The sequence below is a fragment of the Ranitomeya variabilis genome, chromosome 2 (assembly GCF_051348905.1).
Source record: "Ranitomeya variabilis isolate aRanVar5 chromosome 2, aRanVar5.hap1, whole genome shotgun sequence".
NCBI lineage: Eukaryota > Metazoa > Chordata > Amphibia > Anura > Dendrobatidae > Ranitomeya > Ranitomeya variabilis.
Window position 1 is genome coordinate 1,117,750,818 of NC_135233.1, and position 9,628 is coordinate 1,117,760,445.

At 44.6% G+C, this 9,628-nt stretch overlaps 1 protein-coding gene across 2 annotated transcripts in view; it reads right to left on the reverse strand.

The window, feature by feature from the left end:
• LOC143810259 (uncharacterized) overlaps positions 1-7,440 on the reverse strand; it is a 144,860-nt gene extending 137,420 nt beyond the window's left edge. For both annotated transcript variants that reach the window (XM_077293126.1, XM_077293127.1), the window contains exon 1: positions 7,379-7,440. The gene's annotated coding sequence lies outside the window, so the exon portion shown is untranslated. The remainder of the gene's footprint in view (positions 1-7,378) is intronic.
• Between the last annotated feature and the right edge of the window lie 2,188 nt (positions 7,441-9,628).

Consider the following 9,628-nt stretch of genomic DNA (forward strand, 5'->3'; position numbering starts at 1 on the left):
GATCACCGTAGGCATGATCCCCGGCTACTTCTAGTGTTGGCATTAGGAGTAGATATTTGGTCGACCCAGTTACCACTGCCCTATGAGCTGGATTTTTGTATCTCGCAGACTTACACGTATCTCTGAGACCCTGTCCACTGGGGTCATAACAGACGCCGGCCTTAGTGCCACAGGTGGTGTACTAACAGACCGTCGCATGCGACTATCCTCCGATAATGTTGACTGGATTACTTTTCTGAAAATGAACAAGGCCTGGATCTCGCAGGAATTTGCCAGTCCTCTTCCAGATTAAATAATTGGTTGGCAACAGTATCCAGGTCTCCTGTTGTGTTCATGTTTCTACCAGCTGAACTGTAATCCCTGGGCTCCAACACCTCCAGTTGCTGCTCAGAAGTGCCATCTGCACAGTCAACACATGCTCCAGTGTTATTGGGGTTCAGTAACGTCAGCTGATCCCCTGCTGTGTGTTCGGCAATTTCTCCTGCTCCGTCCACACTCACACTACTACAGATATTAAACTTGCTCCAATTAGGCCTCTAGCTACACTCTGTTTCTAGCATTGACCGTGGGCTCCAACACTGCCAGTTGCTGCTCAGAAGTGCCGTCTGCACAGTCAACACATGCTCCAGTGTTATTGGGGTTCAGTAACATCACCTGATCCCCAGCTGTGTGTCCGGCAATTTCTCCTGCTCTGTCCACATTCACACTACTAATGATATTAAACTTGCTCCAATTAGGCCTCTGGCTACACTCTGTTTCTCCTGTAATCCCTGGGCTCCAACACCGCCAGTTTCTGCTCAGAAGTGCTGTCTGCACAGTCAACACATGCTCCTGTGTTATTGGTGTTCAGTAACGTCAGCTGATCCCCAGCTGTGTGTCTGGCAATTTCTCCTGCTCTGTCCACATTCACACTACCGGCTCGCGGCCTTGCAACTTTTTTTTTCATGTGTACCTTCTGCTGCCTATCAGAGTTCCAGGACCATTAGCTGGTTCTTTGGAAGTCAATCTTGAATATGTCCCCCTGGGTTCCAGTAACGTCAGCTGGTTCCAGGCAGAGCCTTTGGCTTAGGTGCCTTCTTCTCTGTATCTGAGTTCCACCAACGTCTGCTGGTCCTTGGTAGTGCTTTCTGGCACAGGTACCTCCTGCTTAGTAACCGGGTTCCAGTGCAATCAGCTGGTCCTCGGTAGTTCCATTGGCTCTTGTACCTTCTGCTACCCATCTGGGTTCCAGTACCGTCAGCTGGTTCTCGGCAGTTCCTCAGCCTTCTTGTACCTTCTGCTACATTTTCAAGTTCAAGCTTTTTGAAATGGTTTTTGGTAATCACTCTGGATCTCCCTGACAACGACCCTGAAGACAACGACCCAGAAGACCACCCCGAAGAAGACGATGACCCCGAAGACGACGACCCTGAAGACCACCCCGAAGAAGACGATGACCCCGAAGATGACGACCCTGTAGACGATGACCCTGAAGACCACCCCAAAGAAGATGACGACCCCGAAGACGATGACCCTGAAGACTACCCCGTAGAAGACCAAGAAGATGACCCTGAAGAAGATGACGAAGAGGACAAAAAACAAGAAGACAACCACCAAGATACAGAAGAACAAGAGAGAGAAGACCAAGAAGCAGAAGAACAAGAAGCTGCAGAACAAAAAGTAGAAGAACATTAAGCATAAGACTAAAAATCAGAGCAAAGGATATTATCTAAATTATAAGCAGAAGAAGACTAAGCAGTGTATGGGGTGAGTCCGTTCCTCCTCGTGGTGCCCCTGGAAAATATCTGCTGCCCTAGGCCAAACTGAACGCGGACAAATCCTGTTGTAAATCTTTTGTGACAGGCAAAACGGAAGGTGTGATCTTCAAACTTTTATAGATAACAACTACAGGAATGCCTGTCACAAATAAGAATATGATGAAGAAGAATATGAAGAAGATGAAGAAGTAGAATATGAAGAAGAATTGAATAAGAAGAATATGAAGAATGTTAAAAAAAAAGAATAATAGGAAGGTGAAGAAGATGAATAATGTGAAGAAGTTGATGAAAAAGATGCTGCTGCTGAGGATGATGAAGGAGAAAGTGTGGGAGAAGTAAAAAAGAAGGTGAAGAGCATGGAAGTAGTGAAACATAGCCAATATAGTAGTAGCTTAACATAGTCAATATCTTTGTAACTCCGAACGTCTTAAAAAAAAAATAATTCCTGCTATTCCAATTTGATTGGGCTAAACCTCTATGCCTTTAATGTCTCCTCCACCTCCCCCAATACATTCTACATTATTTTTAGTTGTTTTCCTTCATGTAGAATTAACCTACAAGGAAAGTAAGGGTTTATTTTCATTCCGATATTTGTGTCCCATTGGCTTGCATTGGTTTCCGGTATCGGAATCGGCGATATCCGATATATTTTGGGTATCGGTACGATCCAATATTTCCCGATATTGGATGGTATCGCTCAACACTAGTCATTAATGTAACCCAAGAAGAGGTGCGAAACTGCTTAAATAAGACTAAAATGTATAAATCTCTGGGACCGGATGGCATACAACCACAAGTACTAAGAGAACTAAGTAATGTAATAGACAAACCATTATTTCTTATATTCAGGGGCTCTATAGCGATGGGGGTCTGTTCCACAGGACAGGTGCATAGCAAATGTGGTACCAGTATTCAAAAAGGGTTCTAAAAGTGAACCTGGAAATTATAAGCCAGTAAGTCTAACCTCTATTGTTGGTAAAATATTTGAAGGGTTTCTGAGGGATGTTATTCTGGATTATTTCAATGAGAATAACTGTTTAACTCCATATCAGCCTGGGTTTATGAGGAATCGCTCCTGTCAAACCAATCTAATCAGTTTTTATGAAGAGGTAAGCTATAGACTGGACCAAGGGGAGTCATTGGACGTGGTATATCTTGATTTTTCCAAAGTGTTTGATACCGTGCCACACAAGAGGTTGGTGCACAAAATGCTGGGCCTGGGGGAAAATGTGTGTAAATGGGTAAGTAACTGGCTTAGTGATAGAAAGCAGAGGGTGGCTATAAATGGTATATTCTCTAACTGGGTCGCTGTGACCAGTAGGGTACCGCAGGGGCCGGTGTTGGGACCTATTCTCTTCAACATATTTATTAACGATTTGGTAGAAGGTTTACACAGTAAAATATCGATATTTGCAGATGATACAAACCATGTAAAGAAGTAAATACAGGAGAAGATAGTATTCTGCTACAGATGGATCTGGATAAGTTGGAAACTTGGGCTGAGAGGTGGCAGATGCGGTTTAACAATGATAAATGTAAGGTTATACACATGGGAAGAAGGAATCATTATCACCATTACACACTGAACGGGAAACCACTGGGTAAATCTGATACGGAGAAGGACTTGGGGATCCTAGTTAATGAAAAACTCACCTGGAGCAGCCAGTGCCAGGCAGCAGCTGCCAAAGCAAACAGGATCATGGGGTGCATTAAAGGGAACCTGTCACCTGAATTTGGCGGGACCAGTTTTGGGTCATATGGGCGGGGTTTTCGGGTGTTTGATTCACCCTTTCCTCACCCGCTGGCTGCATGCTGGCTGCAATATTGGATTGAAGTTCATTCTCTGTCCTCCGGAGTACACGCCAGCTCAAGGCAATATTGCCTTGCACAGGCGTTTACTCAGGAGGACAGAGAATGAACTTCAATCCAATATTGCGGCCAGCATGCAGCCAGCGGGTAAGGAAAGGGTGAATCAAACACCCGAAAACCCCGCCCATATGACCCAAAACTGGTCCCGCCAAATTCAGGTGACAGGTTCCCTTTAAAAGAGGTCTGGATATACATGATGAGAGCATTATACTGCCTCTGTACAAATCCCTGGTTAGACCGCACATAGAGTACTGTGTACAGTTTTGGGCACCGGTGCTCAGGAAGGATATAATGGAACTAGAGCGAGCACAAAGGAGGACAACAAAATTAATAAAGGGGATGGGAGAACTACAATACCCAGAGAGATTAGCAAAATTAGGATTATTAAGTCTAGAAAAAGACACTGAGGAGCGATCTAATAACCATGTATAAGTATATAAGGAGACAATACAAATATCTCTCCGAGGATCTGTTTATACCAAGGAAGGTGACGGTCACAAGGGGGCATTCTCTGCGTCTGGAGGAGAGAAGGTTTTTCCACCAACATAGAAGAGGATTCTTTACTGTTAGAGCAGTGAGAATCTGGAATTCCTTGTCTGAGGAGGTGGTGATGGCGAACTGTCGAGGGGTTCAAGGGAAGCCTGGACGTCTTCCTTGAGCGTACCAATATTGTATCTTATAGTTATTAGGCTCTTTAGAAGGACGTAGACCTGGAGATTTATTCTGACGGAATACAGGCTGAACTGGATGGACAAATGTCTTTTTTTGGCCTTGCTACCTATGTTACTATGTGGTGTTTTCAGCTGTCTCTCTGGCTCTGGATAATGGCCAAAATTGGAAGTTTCTGTTTTCTGCTACAACTATGAACTTAGGGACTCCCCCTTTGCTGACCTCACATATGGGCTGTTTTCTGGGAGGAACCCAAAGCTTGGAAAGTTATCCGCTGCGATTTTACTGTTCTTAAGAGTCCAAACATTCAATTCAATTCAAATGAGCTTTATTGGCAGCACTAAGTACACGTTAGCATTGCCAAAGCATATGGTAAAATTACGGGGGTAGGGGAGGGAGGCATATAGAGGTCCGGAATACATCACATGTCTGTGATTTGCTGGTGGGCAAAATTTCATTTCCCATCTTTCTGATGGCCCTAAATGCCGCAAAATGCTGCAATGAGTAGCCCCAAGTGCCCCGATCCCGGAAATCTAATTTTCATATTTCTAGGATTAATGTGTGTTATTGAATTTGACTTTGAGTGTTGTGCCTACAGAGAAAGGGATTTTCGGTGGGGAAACCACATTCAGCTCTTGCTAGCTGGCAGGCCATAAAACTAACCATTTGCTGGAAAGGGAGGCAGAGTGTAAATTCACAGAGAGGGAGAGAGAGAGGGCTGCAGCAGCGAGAGGGGGCTGCATGCAGGACTTGGTCCCACAGAATAAATGGAAGAATAAGTCATTTCTTCCTGTCAGTCACATAGCTGTATATATAGGATATGATGTATATATATATGGTATATAATGAGGATATATGAGGTCACATAGTTGTATATATAGGATATGATGTATATATATATATATGGAATATAATGTTATATGAGGTCACATAGCTGTATATATAGGACTAGATGGTAGCCCGATTCTAACGCATCGGGTATTCTAGAATATGTATGTAGTTTATTTATGAAGATTTTAGAATAACACAGCCCACGTAGTGTATAACACAGTCCACGTAGTGTATAACACAGGCCACGTAGTGTATAACACAGGCCACGTAGTATATAGCACAGCCCACGCAGTATATTGCACAGCCCACGTAGTACATTGCACAGCCCACGTAGTACATTGCACAGCCCACGTAGTATATTATTATTATTATTATTATTTATTGTTATAGCGCCATTTATTCCATGGCGCTTTACAAGTGAGGAGGGGTATACATAATAAAAACAAGTACAATAATCTTAAACAATGCAAGTCATAACCGGTACAGGAGGAGTGAGGACCCTGCCCGCGAAGGCTCACAATCTACAATATATATATATATATATATATATATATATATATATATACAGTATATAGCACAGCCCACATAGTACACTGCACAGCCTATGTAGTATATAGCACAGTCCACGTAGTATATTGCACAGCCCACGTAATATATTGCACAGCCCACATAGTATATTGCACAGCCCACGTATTATATTGCACAGCCCACGTAGTATATTGCACAGCCCACGCAGTATATAGCAATGTGGGCATCATATCCCTGTTAAAAAAAAGAATTAAAATAAAAAATAGTTATATACTCACCTTCCGTTGGCCTTTGATCCAGGCGAAGCGGGTACCGATGCTCCTCGCACTCTCAGGTCCCAAGAGTGCATTGCGGTCTCGCGAGATGATGACGTAGCGGTCTCGCTAGAACGCTACATCATCATCTTGCGATTCCACAATGCATGGAGCGGTCACCGGAGCGTCGCGAGGAGCGGGAAAGGCCGGTTCTGGATCCGAGGGGCCGACGGATGGTGAGTATATAGCGATTTTTAATTTTTTAAATTATTTTTAACATTAGATCTTTTTACTATTGATGCCGCATAGGCAGCATCAATAGTAAAAAGTTGGTCACACAGGGTTAATAGCAGCGGTAACGAAGTGCGTTACCCGCGACATAACACAGTCCGTTACCTCTGGCATTAACCCTGTGTGAGCGCTGACTGGAGGGGAGTATGGAGCGGGCACTGACTGCGGGGAGTAAGGAGCAGCCATTTTGCCGCCGGACTTTGCCCGTCGCTGATTGGTCGTGGCCATTTTGCCGCGACCAATCAGCGACTTGGATTTCCATGACAGACAGAGGCCGCGACCAATGCATAGGGTATTCTAGAATATGCATGTATGAGCCATGCAGTATATAACACTGGCCACATACGTAGTATATAGCACAGCCCATGTAGTATATAGCAGTGTGAGCACCATATCCGTAAAAAAAAAAAAGTTATATACTCACCCTCCGTCGTCCAGCGAAGCTGTCCCGATGCGCGAGCCGCTGCCGCCAGCTTCCGTTCCCAGAGATGCATTGCAAAATTACCCAGATGACTTAGCGGTCTCGCGAGCCTGCTAAGTCTTCTGGGTAAATTCGCAATGCATCTCTGGGAACGGAAGCTGGCGGCAGCCGCGCGCACATCGGCGGACAACGGAAGGTGAGAATAGCAGGTTTTTTGTTTTTTAATTATTTTTAACATTAGATTTTTTTTTACTATTGATGCTGCATAGGCAGCATCAATAGTAAAAAGTTGGTCACACAGGGTTAATAGCGGCGTTAACAGAGTGCGTAACCCGCGGCATAACGCGGTCCGTTAACGCTGCCATTAACCCTGTGTGAGTGCTGACTGGAGGGGAGTATGGAGCGGGCGCCGGGCACTGACTGGACAGAAGTAGGGAGGGACTAATTCTTGGCCGGACTGTGCCCGTCTCTGATTGGTCGAGGCCTAGCGGCCTCGACCAATCAGAGACGTGGGATTTCCAGGACAGACGGAAGTGACCCTTAGACAATTATATATATAGATATAATGGTATATGAGGTCACATAGCTGTATATATAGGATATGATGTGTATATATGGTAGATAATTATATACGGTCACATAGCTGTATATATAGGCTATGATGTATATATATGGTAGATGATATATAAGGCTACATAGCTGTATACATAGGATATGATGTATATATATGGTAGATAATGATAAATGAGGTCACAAACCTGAATATTTTGTGGATGAGAACACGGTCCTGCGAGAGGAGGGAGGAACTGACACTGCACAGAATTCTGGTAGTTGAGACCTTTCCAGTTGCATCCTGGATCTTGTAGTTTCACTTTGCCAATACTGTGCATGTGGAGAGAGATTAAAACTCTATTACCCAGAGTCCCTTGCATCTGCTGTCACTAAGGAGCATCAGAGTGAGAAGTGTAATCCCCATGTAACCACCGATCGACCAAAGCACTGCACGACCAACTGTACCCTAACTTATTGTATCCTCACCCATCCCTTGTAGATTGTGAGCCCTCACGGGCAGGGTCCTCACTCCTCCTGTACCAATTGTGGCTTCCATTGTTCAAGATTATTGTACCTATTTTTATTATGTACACCCCTCCTCACATGTAAAGGGCCATGGAATAGATGGCGCTATAATAATAAATAATAATAATCATGCAGCAGAGTGATGTATGGATTGAGATATATATATATATATATATATATATATATATATATAAAATATATATATATAGAGAGTGATATGTGTACTGATATATATATAAATATAAAGAGTGATGTATATACTGAGATATACTGTATATATATATACACACACAGAGTGATGTATGTACTCATAGAGGGAGAGTGATGTATGTACTGATATATTAAGTAATGGTAAACTGACTGAACAGCGAACCAGTCTGAACTGGTGCATAACCAAAGAACAACTTACATAGCAAATAGATGAATGGCTGCACTCAATTGTACTAAAGCAAGGGAATGTGTGATACATGAAATGTGAATAGCATAATGGCTCGTGAAATGTATGAGATCCATGAGATGCTTAGCACGAAATATGGCCAAAAAATGTGAGCCCATCCACCAAACGTCAAGGTAATCTCATGGATCGGATGGGTCCCTGACCTGACTGCCTAGTGTGAATACTTACCTCTGGCTAATATCATGGTAAAGCCTGCATTTATAGGAAGGTCGGAACCAACTGAGTTTGGATGTAAATAAAATCACAGCATGGTGAAGGGCGGGGCGTTCAAGTCAGAAAAAAAAAACCTTGAACGCCCCACCCTTCACCATGCTGTGATCCAGTCTGTCCTTCTGGGTCCAGCTGCTGCGCAACCGTTGGTCTGTACTGGAGTGGCGCCTGGCATTCATCGGGAGCCAAGTCTAACCTCACCATCAGAAGCTCTAGTGAACAGTCTGGTGTTCGCTTATTTACGCCCCCCAGTTTCTCCGCTGTCCGTGGCACAATGGTTCCACTAACCACGTCTGTGACAGTTTGCTCAGGCCATGGACCCCTCTGGATCCCGGATCCCATCTGGTCAGACCATGTACCAAGAGCTCTGTTTAACGAAAAGCATAAAAGAGAAGTGTCTATGCAGTTGCAGTCCCTGACTACCAAGATGGAGGCCTTAAACGTCTCTACAGAGTCTCCTCACGATCATGCAGTTGGGCCTTCTCCGGAGAAGAGTTTGAGCTTCAGGTCCCCGACTCGCAGCTCCACCACGCTTTGACAGCAATCCTAAGCTCTGCCGTGGGTTCATCAATCAGTGCTGGCTACATTTTGATCTCCTTCCTCATCATTTTCCATCAGACCTTACGAAGGTAGCATTCCTTATTACACATCTTGGAGGTGAGGCCCTGGCGTGGTTGAATCCATTATGGGAAAGAGAGGACCATATCATCTCCAATTTCTCCATATTCATAGAGGCCTTTCGCAAAGTATTCGGTGAACTCGGGTGAGCCACCTCGTCAGCTTCCGCTCTTCTTCGCTTGTGCCAGTCCAACTCATCTGTGTGACAATATGCGGTACGCTTCTGTACTCTGGCTTCCCAATTCAGTTGGAATAATGAAGCATTGGTAGCAACATCCTGGGGGGCTCTAGTGGAAACATAAAGGATGAGCTAGCAGGTCGCAACCTACCAACTACTTTTGACGACCTAGTCTCCCTGGCCATCCGTATAGACCTTTGTTTCCAGGAGCACACCCGTGAGGTGGCACATGAAGGAAGATTGCGGTGTCTGGCCCTGTCCTTTCAAAGACCACTTGTTCCTCCACCCTCCCTTGTCAAAGCCTTCCCAGAACCCATGCAGTTTGGCCGCTTTGCTCTTGCCAGTCAGCGACAGGAAGATCGCCGTGCTAAATGCCAGTGCCTGTATTGTGGTGACACAAGTCACTTCATTCGCGCCTGTCTGGTGATGCCGGAAAACTCCAGTGTCTAGGATTGGTAGGGGAGGTCT